At 46.2% G+C, this 13,308-nt stretch overlaps 1 long non-coding RNA gene across 1 annotated transcript in view; it reads left to right on the top strand.

Moving 5' to 3' along the window:
* Positions 1–12,165: 12,165 nt before the first annotated feature.
* LOC111827091 overlaps positions 12,166–13,308 on the top strand; it is a 2,384-nt gene continuing 1,241 nt past the window's right edge. Inside the window, exon 1 of the long non-coding RNA XR_002830579.1 lies at positions 12,166–12,214. This is a non-coding gene — a long non-coding RNA (uncharacterized LOC111827091). The remainder of the gene's footprint in view (positions 12,215–13,308) is intronic.

Genomic DNA, 13,308 nt, shown 5'->3' with positions numbered 1-13,308 from the left:
TGTGCAGCCAAGGTTGAGAACCACTGGTCTAAGGCTTTGTCAGCCTTAAACCGGATACTCCTGAGACGGCCCCTGACTGCCCCCTCGTGGCGGGTCGTATGGGCTTCACAGCCAACACTAATTTAAAAAAAAAGTAAAGTGACAAAGCGACCTATAGAAAGAAACTACACTGCTCTTTCCTGCCCTTTCCCTCCTAATTTAACAAAATTCTGTCATTCTTAGAAGGCAAATCCTCTACGAGTCCCTGCCACGGACTAATTACCATATGGCAATAGACAGTCCTCTATAATCTATAACCAAAAGAACCAGATTATCATCCCAGGCACCCGAGGCCCATTTCGCCCTGTGGAGCGGGTAGACATTTTCTGAAGAAGCTTTGAGTCAGACTTTAAAATACACATTACACATACGTTCGCACGCATTACGTTTCAACATATTTCACTTCCAACTACGCGTCAGGCCCCGAGGCACAAGGGACAAGGACAGCAGACACAGGCCCTGCCTTCCTGGAGCTGGGGGTGCAGAGGAAGAAGTCACTGCGCAAGCACACCATTGAGAACCAACCTCCTGAGGTAAACACCCTGAAGGAAAGGAGCGCCTTCCCTGAGGAAGTGACGCCCCACTAACAACCACGCAAAAAAAGGCTACCCTGGAAGGAACAACACATCGTTTGTGGCTTTTTTCCCCTTAACTGGGGCCCGTGTTTCATTTGATTCGTCTCCCTAGTGAGGGAGGCAAGAAAAAGAAAAGCAACCATGTTACTTACCACCGCCTGAGAGCCAGGGGGAGCGCGGGAAGCCCAGGCCCAGCCACCATCTCGCGCCACCTCCTGTCGACGTCCCCGAGGTCCGCACGTGCTCAGTAGACCTGCAGGTGTGCGCGCAGGCGTGTGCACGTGCTCAGTAGACCCCTCAGGTGTGCGCGCAGGCGTGTGCACGTGCCCAGCTCTGGCGCAGGCGCAGGCACAGGGCCATGAGGCGGTTAGCGCACGCGCGTGGCTGGCCTATCTCGGGGGAGGGGGCGGTGTGAGGGATGTCTGCGCTCCTCCACCTGTGCCCACTGTGGCTCGGGCTCCTGCTGGTTCGGTTCTCCCAAGAGCAAAGCTACGCAAGCAGAGCCCGAAAGCTGTGTGGCAGGCACCTCCTGAGAGGCATCGTGAAACTCTGTGGAGATGCTGACTGGAGCCACTTCATGGAGAACACCCCCTTCAGAAAGCAGCTGGCTCCCCAGGCCATGGAGAAGGTGGAAAGCTTCCTCCCTGGCCGGGCGAAAAGCTCCCCAAACGCTTTCCGGGCCCGGGGGAGAGGCACAGACGCAGGTAAACGTCTCTAAACCAAAGGCGTGTTGGACACTCTGTATATTTCTTATCCCTGAATCTGCTCGGCCACATGGCGACCTTCCCCAAGTAGTGGAATGTGTGCCTAGTACACAGGTAGATTTGAAAACGAAAATTATAAGCCGGGGTATTGTGGGTATACAAAACCTCTACGAAGCTGCTTTTTTTTTTTTAACTGAGGGGAAATAAGTGTACATATGTCAGTCCACACATGTGTGTAAGAATGCTGCTCGCCGCTAGCTTTCCCTTTCCGGAGTACCCTTGTCACCTGGCAAACTCCATTTGTCCTGCAAAGGCTAACCTGGGTATCATTTCCCCCCGTGGGCCACCACTGACCTTCCCGTGGCTCCTCCATGAAAGGACAGAACAGGGCTGATAACCGTGTTCCTAACTCCTCTTCAAGCAAAAGCCATAGAATGTATCAGTTGCTCAGCCAGCCCTTATCTCAGCCAATAGGAACGCAAGGAAACTAGCCCAAGGCCAAAAGTATGCTAGCCACCTCCTGTCTTTGTGTAACCAGACCCTAGCTGCACCCTACCCTTGCGTCATTAGCCCCCCCCGGCCATCACTCAACCAACCAGAATCGGCCAAATCAGTGGTCTGAGTGAGCCCCCACCCCCTGACCCAAGCCCTATAAATTCTTTGTTCTCTTAGAACTCGGGGCTCTCTCTTGCATCCAGTAATGGAGGCAGGAGGGGGACCAAGTCCCGGGCTTGAATAAAAGACCCTTTGCTTTTGCATCGGAAAAGGCTCCCTGGTCGTGGATTATTGGGGACCCCGAACTCTGGGCATAACACTGCACTCTCCGTCTAGCACAGGAGTAACACTGGGCTCTATCGGACTCGCCTTCGGACCGGCTTCATGATTGGCCCGGCCCAAGTGCAAGAGGCAGGAAAGGACCACGGAGGTTGCTAAAATATAAAGCTCCCCCCCCCCCATCCCCTTTTCTTGTGCCTATCTCCTCTGCTCACACACGGCCCAGTGTCCCACCAGACTTCACTTAAAAGTTCAAAGATCAAGTTATTGAGAATTTCAAGACTGCGACAGTTGAGCATTAAACAAAATTCAGGGTCCTTCGAAGCACCGTGTCTGTGCGGCCGCAGGAGCCTCACTCCGGTGAGTCCAGCCTCTGGTGCCCACCCATGGGGTAGCGGCCGTCTCAGGCTGTTTTCACTTGATGTGCCCAGCAGAGGGCCTGGCGCGTTGTCTGTGCTGAATGTATGTTGAAGTCATCCTGAATGCTGTTAGGCAGTTTTTAGGAAGAATATTCTTGTTCCAGAGCTATTGTTATCTTCCAACTACAGTGGGGCCTTAACTTACGAGTTTAATTCGTTCCGAGACCGAGCTCGTTAAGGAGCTCGTTAACTCAATTACTCTATGTCAACTCAAAGCAAAAAATTGGCCAACAGACAGCTGGTATCTCAAAATCTCGTTAGTCGGGACACTCGTAAATCAAGGCCCCACTGTATGTTTGTTTTTACATTTTGTGACTAACACATGTTAGCCCCATATGGTTTACCATTTTTTCAAAAAGAAAATGAATTTTATTTATAGGCGGTCCATAGCATAGTCTGATCAAAATTATTGTCTTTTTAAGGTAATTACATGTATTTGCGCAAATTTTGCAAAAGTCAAGATTTCTGAAATTAAGGACTACCATGTCAAAAAAAAAAAAAGAAAGAAAAGAAAAAGAGAGACCTTAATGTAGATGACTGAAACAAAGTAAAAAAGTGCCTGTCTCATTGTAGGCACTCATTAACTTATTTTTTAATGAAGGAATGAATGAGTGAAACTTACAATATTAGTGCTGCCATGGGAATGAAACTTTTAAAGACAGACACCATGGAAACCATCAGACTGAATCTTGACCATTTTCTACCATCAAACCTACCTACATATAAAGTCACTTTATCCCGCTCTTATAAAGGAAGAAGTGTCTCCCTGAAATCTTCCACTTGTACATTAATTTAGTGATTTGCACACTTTAAAGTGCATATGAATCACCTAGTGGATGCTGCTACTATACAGACTCTGATTCAGTAGGTCTGGGGTGGGACTAGAGAATCTACAATGTTACAAGCTCCCAGGTGATGTTGATGCTGTTGGTTGGATGATGCTTTTTGAGTAACATGGGCCTAGTACACCCCTCTACCTATTCCTTATTCTTTTCTCCCAGACATGCAAGGAGGACCTTCACTTTCTACATCATGTTGGGTGCACATTTCTCTCACATCTAATACTGTGCTTTCACTACCTATATTACAGTCAAAATTTTACTTTCAGATATCCAAGCTCGAGTTTGTTATTTTAAAAGAGCATGGAATCCCTTTTCTTGACAAAGCATGCTATGGAGACAATTTTCTTAATTAAAAAAAAAAAGTCACCGGGCAGCATGGCTCAGTGGTGAGCATCAACATATAAATCCAGAGGTCATGGTTCAATTCCCAGTCAGGGCAGATACCCAGGTTGCAGGCTCAATCCTCAGTGAGGGGTGTGCAGGAGGCAGTCGGGCAATGATTTATCATTGATGTTTCTATCTCTCTCTACACCTCCCTTCCTCTCTGAAATCAATAAAAATATATTTTTTACAAATAAAATAAATCTCTTCCCCTTTTTCATTCATCTTCCCAACCCCTCTCCCATCTAGCAACTATCTAAACACACTCTTTATGAGTGTGTTTCTGTTCTGCTTGCTTGCTTATTTTGTTTTTTAGATTCCATATATAAATGAAATCATCTAGCATTTTAACTTTCTGATGATCTATTTACCTCCAACACTGGAAAAGATAGTTTGGTACACTGATATTAAAAAAAAATTTATTTCAAAGCTACTCATACATAACTTAAATCTGATTTTGTGTACTTTTTGTTATGGATCCTGCATGTATGGGCCATGTCTCTAAGACCTACCCCAAAATGTGGCTTCATGATATTTCTAAATTCTGGCTGAGTATATTGTGCCTCCCAGTTTTTAGTGTAGGAGAAATCATTAATGTTTCATCACCAGCTTTTCATAATCCATTAACACCTGTTCCAGTTATCTATATATATAAAAGGCTAATGTGCAAAGTGTCCCCTCGGGAGTTCAACTGGGAGACCAAGAGTTCAATCACTTGCTATGATGTGCGCTGACCACCAGGGGGCGGCACGGGACAAAGGAAGGCCCTGGCCAGCAGCCAGCAGCCTGGGAAGGGAGGCCCCAGCTGGCAGCCAGAAGGCCACAATCGGCCCCGATTTCCAGCAAGGCCTAGGGATCCCACCAGTGCACGAATTTCATGCACCAGGCCTCTAGTATTGACCATATTCCCCTATCTTGATATTCATTCATGTATTCTTTATTTTTGTTTGCTTGTTAGATATCATTATCAAAACTGGGCATGCAGACCCCCTCTCTATATTAATTCAACATTTGAGTGCCTCTTATTGGCTAGGTATTTTTCTTGAAAATCTATATTCTATATAAATAAAAAGCTAATATGCTAAGTGTCCTTCCCTCTGTCCAAAGGGTCACTATGACATGCACTGACCACCAGGGGGCAGACGCTCAATGCAGGAGCTGCTGTAATGCATACTTGCCATTTACAGAGAAATGGCAGTGCAGACCTGGCTGACAAAGCAACACTCAGCTTCCTGCCCCATCCCCTCAACCTCTCACTGACAGGTACTCTATCTTCATCCTACAAATCAGTGTCACTACCCAGAAGAGGGCCTGCAAAATGCCTACCTTCTTGGGTATCTATCTGAGCAAAGTTGCACAGAAAAATAAATCTGAGGCCCAAGATGTTCTCCCACTAAAAACATGGGCCATTGCTGCACGGACCTTCAGTCCTGAGCAGTGAAAAAGACTCCAGGAAGAAGGTGATTGCTTTTGTATTGTTGGGTGAGGATGAGGACTATGTATGTATTGTGGGGGTGCAATCTATGCTCTAACCCTCCCTGGACCAAGATAGTAAAAAAAGTCCTCAGGGGAAGGTGCTCACTCCAGTTTCTGAGAGTTCCAATAGCTGAAACCCCTAGATTTGGGGTTCATTTCTCTGTTTTCCAGTGTCTCCCTGCCACACTGAGATTTTCTGCTAGGAAACATATATCCTGTTTATTTAAAACATGGTTCCCTGCAGTTATGATTGTGATTACTCTAATATTTGGGTTTGAAAAATAATGACACTATGCTTTTGAATATACCAGTACACTGTAATGTTGTGTTCATCTGAATTCAAAGAACACATCTGGGGTCAAAAACTGTGTTTTCCATGTACTACCTATATGATCCTCGGGCAAATATTTTCACTGAGCCTAAGTTTCCCCATTTGTAAGTTGCAGATATTGATAGTACCTACTGCTACCATTAATATAAAAACAAAATGAGGCCTGACCAGTGTGGGTCAGTTGGTTGGAGCATTGTCCTGTGCACAGGAAGGTCACGGGTTCCATTCCCAGTTAGGGTACATACCTAGGTTGTGAGTTCAATCCCCAGTTAGGGTGTGCATGGGAGACAACCAATCGTCTCTCTCTTCTCCTCTCTCTAAAAATCAGTAAAAACATATCGTCAGGTGAGGATTAAAAAAAAAGAGTAAATCAGATAAAAGATGTCAAGAGCCTCATAATTAATAACTAAATTTTAGTTACTATTTTTTAAAAATTTTTTTCATTTATTTCAGAGAGGAAGGAAGATGGAGAGAGAGACAGAAACATCATTGAGGAGAGAAAATCAATGATTGGATGCCTCCTTCACACCCCCCATTGGAGATCAAGTCTGCAACCCAGCATGTTCCATCCCATGTGGGAATGGAACCGAGACCTCCTGGTTCATAGGTCCATGCTCAACTCTACTTTTTTAAATTTGTAATGAAAGTAACTTATAGGAAGAGTGTGGAAGACACACTTATTTGCATCCTTCTTAACATTGAAAACTGTTGTCTTTTTTTGAAAGAAACTCAAGCTAAATGCAAAATAAAATTATTGAAGTTACCCAGTGTGGATTTTTTAAAAAATATTTGATACTGTATTCAGTAAACATGGCAGCATGTCTCATTGGTTCATATGGTATCAAGTCTGGACTTTGTCAGCCCATTATCTAACGGTTGATGTTAGTGATCCTGCTAAAACTCAGTATGACATAAAATGACTGCTTCCTGGGTATCTGGGGACACAAGATAACACTGTACATCCAGAGAGCTCTTCATTTAAAAAAATGTTGTCATTTGTGAACCTTATCAACACTACAAATGTATTCTACATACATGTCAATGGAGTCCTTGTTATTTATACTGCCTCCCTCAAGAAGTGTCTAATTTTGTCCAATTTATTATGAACACATGTGAACTCAAAAATATGGCCTCAGAACTGGCTGTTTTGGCTCAGTGGATAGAGCGTTGACTGGCAGACTGAAGGGTCCTGGGTTCAATTCCCAGTCAAGGGCAATGTACCTCAGTTGCAGGCTTGATCCCTGGCCCTGGTTGGGGTGCATGCGGGAACAACCAATTGATGTGTCTCTCTCACATCAATGTGTCTCTCTGTCTCTCCCCCTCCACTCTCTCTAAAAATCAATGGAAAGATATCTTCAGGTGAGGATTAACAACAACAACAAAAATGGCTTCAGATTTTTGTAGTAAGATTACTGCAGAGAGAAATACATATAACAAGAATTGTTTTTGGAGAATGAATGCACCCTCCGCAATAAGCTATTGACTTCTGGTATCACCTCCCCAATGTGTGCTTCCAAGTTGGCTCTGCAAATATCCCTGGTGATATGATAAATTTCAGAATGCATATCATTGTTCCACCCACAAAAGGGTAATAGATTTTATTACTGGGACAAGCATATTTTATCTACTTGTCCCAATACCACTTATTAAATGAACTAAAATGTTCCACATTGATTAAACACCTTATCATATGCTGATCACCTTCTGGCCTTTCTTTCCTCTTCTATTGATATGTTTATGCACCAGTAACACAATTTAATAACTATGAGGGCAAAGCTGCACTCATATTTCTCTTTTTTCAAAATACTCTTAACAATTTTCACACATTTATTTGTCCAGAAGGAAGTTAGGATAATTGCAATTTTTTAAAAATCCTGTTAGATTTTTATTTGCATTGGGCTTTCCAGGTAGGCAACTGCATTATCTGTAAATAACAGTAAATATTAATTCATATTTCTGTTCTTATTATATCAAGTAGAACCTTGTGTGTGTGTGTGTGTGTGTGTGTGTATGGAAGAATCTTTCTTCTTATTGTATACTAATAATTTTAAAGTCATAAATGGATATTAAGTTTTACCAAAATATATTTTATCTAATGAGATTATCTTAGGGCCTTTCTCTTTTAACTTATTCATATGAGTAATACATTTAAAAGTAAACACTAGAGGAAACCAAGATGGCGGCATAGGTAAACACCGGAAATTGCTGCCTCCCACAACAAATTCAAAAATACAACTAAAAGACAAAACGGACATCATCCAGAACTACAGGAAGGCTGGCTGAGTGGAAATTCTACAACTAGAAGGAAAGAGAAAAGCACACTGAGACTCAGAGGAGCTGCGGAGGTGGAGTGCAGAGGTATGGAGGCGCGTGCGGTAAGGGCTGGCGACTGAGGATGCAGCTGTCTTTTTGATTCGCGAGGGAGACACAAGCTCCCAACTGCTCTGAACTCCAATTCCGGGTGAGTCTCTGGGGACCTAGACTCATATGGGGAGAAACTGGACTGTCTGGCAGCTTGCAGAACTCGGAACTCGAGGGCGGCTTTCTCTCAAAGGTGCTTACAGCAATTACCGGGACACTGAGACGCGGGGCCCCTTAGGGCAGGGCTGAGGATCAGCCATAGCTGCTTGCTCCACCCTGTTGATCCCCTGAGACCCCGCCCCACCCAAGCTGCAGCAGAGGCTTTTGCATATGAATGCCCTGGCCCTTCTCAACCTGAAAATTACCTAACAAACTGCAGCTGGGCCAGACAGACCCAGAACTTCCAAGAGAAGGCCCAAGGCCCCACAGCAGCTTGCATTGCTTCACAGCTGGGCCTCATTTGGGCACCTCCAAACCCCAAACAAGGAAGGGGAATCTGCAGATCTCTTTGTAGCTCCTGCTGGGTAGCCTCAGGAAGAGGCTAAATTAGCAACTCCTTAGATCCAAGAGCCAGTGTACCCAGTGGTCAGAGTGGGACCATCCAGATTACAACTCCTCAGATCCATAAGGGACACACTCAGGGGGCAGACTCAGTGAGCACCAAAGCCCCACTGAAGCAAGTCTTGCCCCATAAGGGTGTCTTCAGCACAGAAGTTCTCCCACTGCAGACACAGCTGATTATCACAGCCAATAGGCCTGGAGGTCAATTCCTCTCAGTGATACCTACAACAATCAAGGCTTAACTACAACAAGACTGTGCACAAAGACCACAAGGGGGTGCACCAAGAGTGTCAACCTCAGGTAATTGGGGAGGCTGAGCCACTGGGCCCTATAGGACACCTAGCACACAAAGCCACTCTACCAACACAGGGAAGCATAAAAAAATGCGGAGACAAAGAAACAGGACAAAAATGACAGAAATGGGGGAAAGCAAACTACTGAATATAGAGATCAAGACCACACTTTTAAGGTTTTTCAAGAACTTTCTAGAAACCGCTGATAAATGTAGTGAGACCCTCAAGAAATCTAGTGAGACCCTCGAGGTTATGATAAAGGACCACCTAGAAATTAAGCATACACTGACTGAAATAAAGGATATTATGCAGAGTTCCAATAGCAGACTAGAGGATCGTAAGAATCAAGTCAAAGATTTGAAATACAAAGAAACAAAAAACACCCAACCAGAAAAGCAAAATGAAAAAAGAATCCAAAAATAAGAAGATAGCGTAAGGAGCCTCTGGGACAGCTTCAAGTGTACCAACATCCGAATTATAGGGGTGCCAGAAGAAGAGAGAGAGCAAGATATTGAAAACCTATTTGAAGAAATAATGACAGAAAACTTCCCCTACCTGGTGAAAGAAATAGACTTCCAAGTCCAGGAAGCGCAGAGAACCCCAAACAAAAGGAATCCAAAGAGGACCACACCAAGACACATCATCATTAAAATGCCAAGAGCAAAAGACAAAGAGAGAATCTTAAAAGCAGCAAGAGAAAGACAGTCAGTTACCTACAAGGGAGTACCCATACGACTGTCAGCTGATTTCTGAACAGAAACTTTGCAGGCCAGAAGGGAGTGGCAAGAAATATTCAAAGTGATGAATGCCAAGAACCTACAACCAAGATTACTTTATCCAGCAAAGCTATCATTCAGAATTGAAGGTCAGATAAAGAGCTTCACAGATCAGGAAAAGCTAAAGGAGTTCATCACCATCAAACCAGTATTATATGAAATGCTGAAAGGTATCCAAGAAGAAGAAGAAGAAGAAAAAGGTAAAGATACAAATTATGAACAACAAATATACATCTATCAACAAGTGAATCTAAAAATCAAGTGAATAAATAATCTGATGAACAGAATAAACTGGTGATTATAATAGAATCAGGGGCATAGAAAGGGAGTGGACTGACTATTCTCAGGGGGGAAAGGGGTGTGGGGGATGCAGGAAGATACTGGACAATAATCGTGCACCTATGGATGAGGACAGTGGCGGGGGGGGGGGGTGAGGGCTGAGGGGGGGGGGAGGAACTGGGTGGAGGGGAGCTATGGGGGGAAAAAAGAGGAACAACTGTAATAATCTGAACAATAAAGATTTAATTAAAAATAAAAAATTAAAAAAATAAAAGTAAACACTAATATTAACAGGTATTATTTAGTGTTTATTATGTGCTAGTCACTTAAGTGAATTACAGATAATAATTCTTTTAACCTTTACAAGTAAATATGGTAGATACTATCAAAAGCCCTATTTTATGGATGAGGAAACTAAGACACAGAGAGATTAAGTAGGTTGAACAAAGCTTATTAGATCCATTTCAAGATGCAAACCTGATCCTTGGCTATCTGACTCTCTTAAATCACTACACAGCTTCTTCTTCTTTTTTTTAATCCTCACCTGAGGATATTCTTTCCATGGATTATTATTTATTTATTTTTTTTTTAGAGAGTGGAAGGGAGGGGGAGAGACAGAGAAAGAAATATCGATATGAGAGAGACACATCAATTGGTTGCCTCCTGCATTCTCCCTTACCAGGGTTGGGGATCGTTCCTGCAACCAAGGTACATGCCTTTGATTGGAATGGAACCCGGGATCCTTCAGTCCCACCGGGAGATGCTCTATCCACTGAGACAAACCGGCTAGGGCAGTCCATTTTTACATTGGGTACATTATCTTATTGAGTTGGAAGAGACCTTATGTTGTTAGGTCTATTCAAATAATTGAATCAACACCCCCTCCCCTGGACCACTTCCAACCGTCTCTTTCACTTAAATCACATTCCACTCGCTAAGACCATTATCTTTCCCCTCAGGACTTGCCCGGAGAAAGGCCCCCTAGAGTCTTTCAAAATCTGACTCCCTAACCCTGGGTACTGGCGCCAGTTTGGGGCTCAGCCCATCTGGTTTTCCAGATGACCTAATAAATTCATAATTCTTTACCACTTTTAGGCGACCCTAACATATGTACTAGTCTAGATACAAGTCTGGCTTTCTTTGGGGTACTATTTTACTCACCTGCTCACATTTCGTTCCCTCTCACATCACTTCTGTGGGAAGCCAGATGTGATGAAATGAGGCCACTCCAGCAGGCTATGGAGGGGTTCGTGTGCCAATGAATGGAGGTCTCTGGCCAGTAACCAGCAAGGAGGGAGGCCTGTCAACAACCAAATCTGTGATTTTAGAATTGGGCTCTCTAGTCCATCTGAACCTGGTTGTGACTTGAACTGGGAACTGGGCTGCAACCTCGAGAGAAACACTGAGCCAAATGCCTAACTAGAGCCTTCTCCGGGCTGTACACCATCAGAAACTGTGAGTGAATGAATACATGTTCTGGAGCGAGACCTTCCGCCCGCCCAGTGTCCGCATCTTGTGCCCTCGCGTGCTTGCCCCGGGGGCCTTTCTCATTGTGCCCCTCGCATCCTTGGCGTCACCCCCTCAACCCTGCCGCCCAAGGTGCGGGGGGGCTCTCAGCGGCTGCCCAGGCGTGCCCACCTGCGATTGGTGGTCGTCCAGAACGTCTCCAGCTCCTGACAGCGAGGGACGGGCGGACTTACAGCCCCGACGCCAATAACCTTTCGCTACAACTGGCTGGTTCACCGGAAATGGGGGCAGCAAGGTGTGGTGATCGTCGTGAAGCGGATATCCGGCCAGCAGAGCACCGTTAACAAGAAGGCCCGGCCTCCTTGGACAGCATCCTGCACAATACCCCCTGGATCTGCGCAGGGCCGCCATCCGCCATCCGCCGTCCTCCATTCTCCATCCTCCATCGGCCATCCTCCGTCCTCCATCCTCCATCCGCCATCTGCCATCCTCCATCCGCCATCCTCCATCCTCTGAAAGGGCGAAGGCTAGGCCCTCCATCTTGCCCCAGGGTAAGGGCCACGTCCTCCATCTTACCTTGGCCACATGCTTGGCAAGGAGCTTCTTCCCGGAAGTCTAAGACATCAACTTGCCCCTGGCCAATCGGCAGAGCACAGTCCTTTCTCCTCCCCTTACTCCAACCCCCCCTTTAAAACCCTTCTCTAGGCGGGGTTCTGTCTCTTCGCCACTTGGCTTGTCGTTGTGTCGGTGAGTCTGGTGGATGGGGAGCTCAAGCTAGCTTGAAATACAGATTCTTATGCTTTTGCATCGGATTGGCTGGCTCCCTGATGTGGTTTCTTGGGAATCTTGAAATCTGGGCATAACATTTGGGGGCTCATCCGGGATTCCCAAGACCATGTAGGGACCCCCCCAATTCGTAGAGTCTGCTTGGCCGAGGTAAGTGTCTGTGTGTTGTGTATTCTGTTCTGTGTGATATCTCTAAGGGACTTGTCCTGTATCTAGAGGAATAGCTTCTAGATGGTACTCACCATCAAAACTCGGACTGGCTAAGGGTTCGAATCTGGCCTATCTTTTAAAAAAGGTAGAAGAGAAGCATTCCTAGGCAGTTTTCTACTGCCTCTGTTCAGGGACTTGTTCTTTATCTGTCCTGTGTGAGCTCACTTCTGGAATCTGTGCCTGAGGGGTCCAGGCGGACGCGCTGTGAACGACCACAGGCGGGGGAGAGTTAGAAGACGTTCTGCTCCCCACGAGGAATGTGTATTTTCCTCACGGATTTGAGGGATGTGTATTCCCCTCATGAGAGATGTGTATTCCTCTCGCGGATTTGAGACAAGGCGGGTCGCTCCCGCCGGTTTGGCGTAAGGCCATCGTCTAGTTGCTTCCATGGAGTTGGAAGGCTGTTCTTTGGGGCCCCCTGTTTGTCTGTGTCTGTGTTTTTGTTTTCTGTGGACTTACTGGACGGATGTTATGGGATGGACTCAGACTGCTCCTTTGGGTATTGTGATTGATCATTTCAAGGAGATTGGGGGAGGCTGTAGAGCTCCCTCAGGAGTTGGGAAGTTGTTAGGAATTGAATGGATTGTTTAAACTCTGAATGAATGTAATTGAATGGATTGTTTAAACTCTGAATGAATGTCTGGTGAAAGTATGTGAGTGTAAAGGCAGGGGAGGGGTCCCCGCCCGCCCGCGCGCCTCCCAGGCAGGGAAGGTGATCACTGTGCCTCAGGCCGCAGGAGAGGAAAGATGCGCCTGGATGCGGAGGCTGAGGCCGGCGCACCAAGGCCGCTTGCTGCGCAGTCGGGGCGCCGGGCGCCCGGGGGCAGGTGTGAGCACGGCGCTCGGCGAGCGCAGCCCTCCACCCCGGAGCCCGGCCGGCGCCGGGGCCCCAGGGGGTTTGGGGGGGGGCGGGTGGGATTGCCCCCCCGGGCTTTGTGGTGAACCAGGGGGCCCCGTGGAACCCCGGGGGGGGGGGCCAAACCCCGAAATCCTTTTGGGAAGGGGGGAAAGGGGGGCCCCCCCCCCCCCGGGGG

This window comes from Myotis lucifugus, unplaced genomic scaffold (genome assembly GCF_000147115.1).
Source record: "Myotis lucifugus unplaced genomic scaffold, Myoluc2.0 scaffold_130, whole genome shotgun sequence".
NCBI classification, from domain to species: domain Eukaryota; kingdom Metazoa; phylum Chordata; class Mammalia; order Chiroptera; family Vespertilionidae; genus Myotis; species Myotis lucifugus.
The sequence above is the reverse complement of the archived record's forward strand: the minus strand, read 5'-3'. Positions and strand labels throughout refer to the sequence as shown.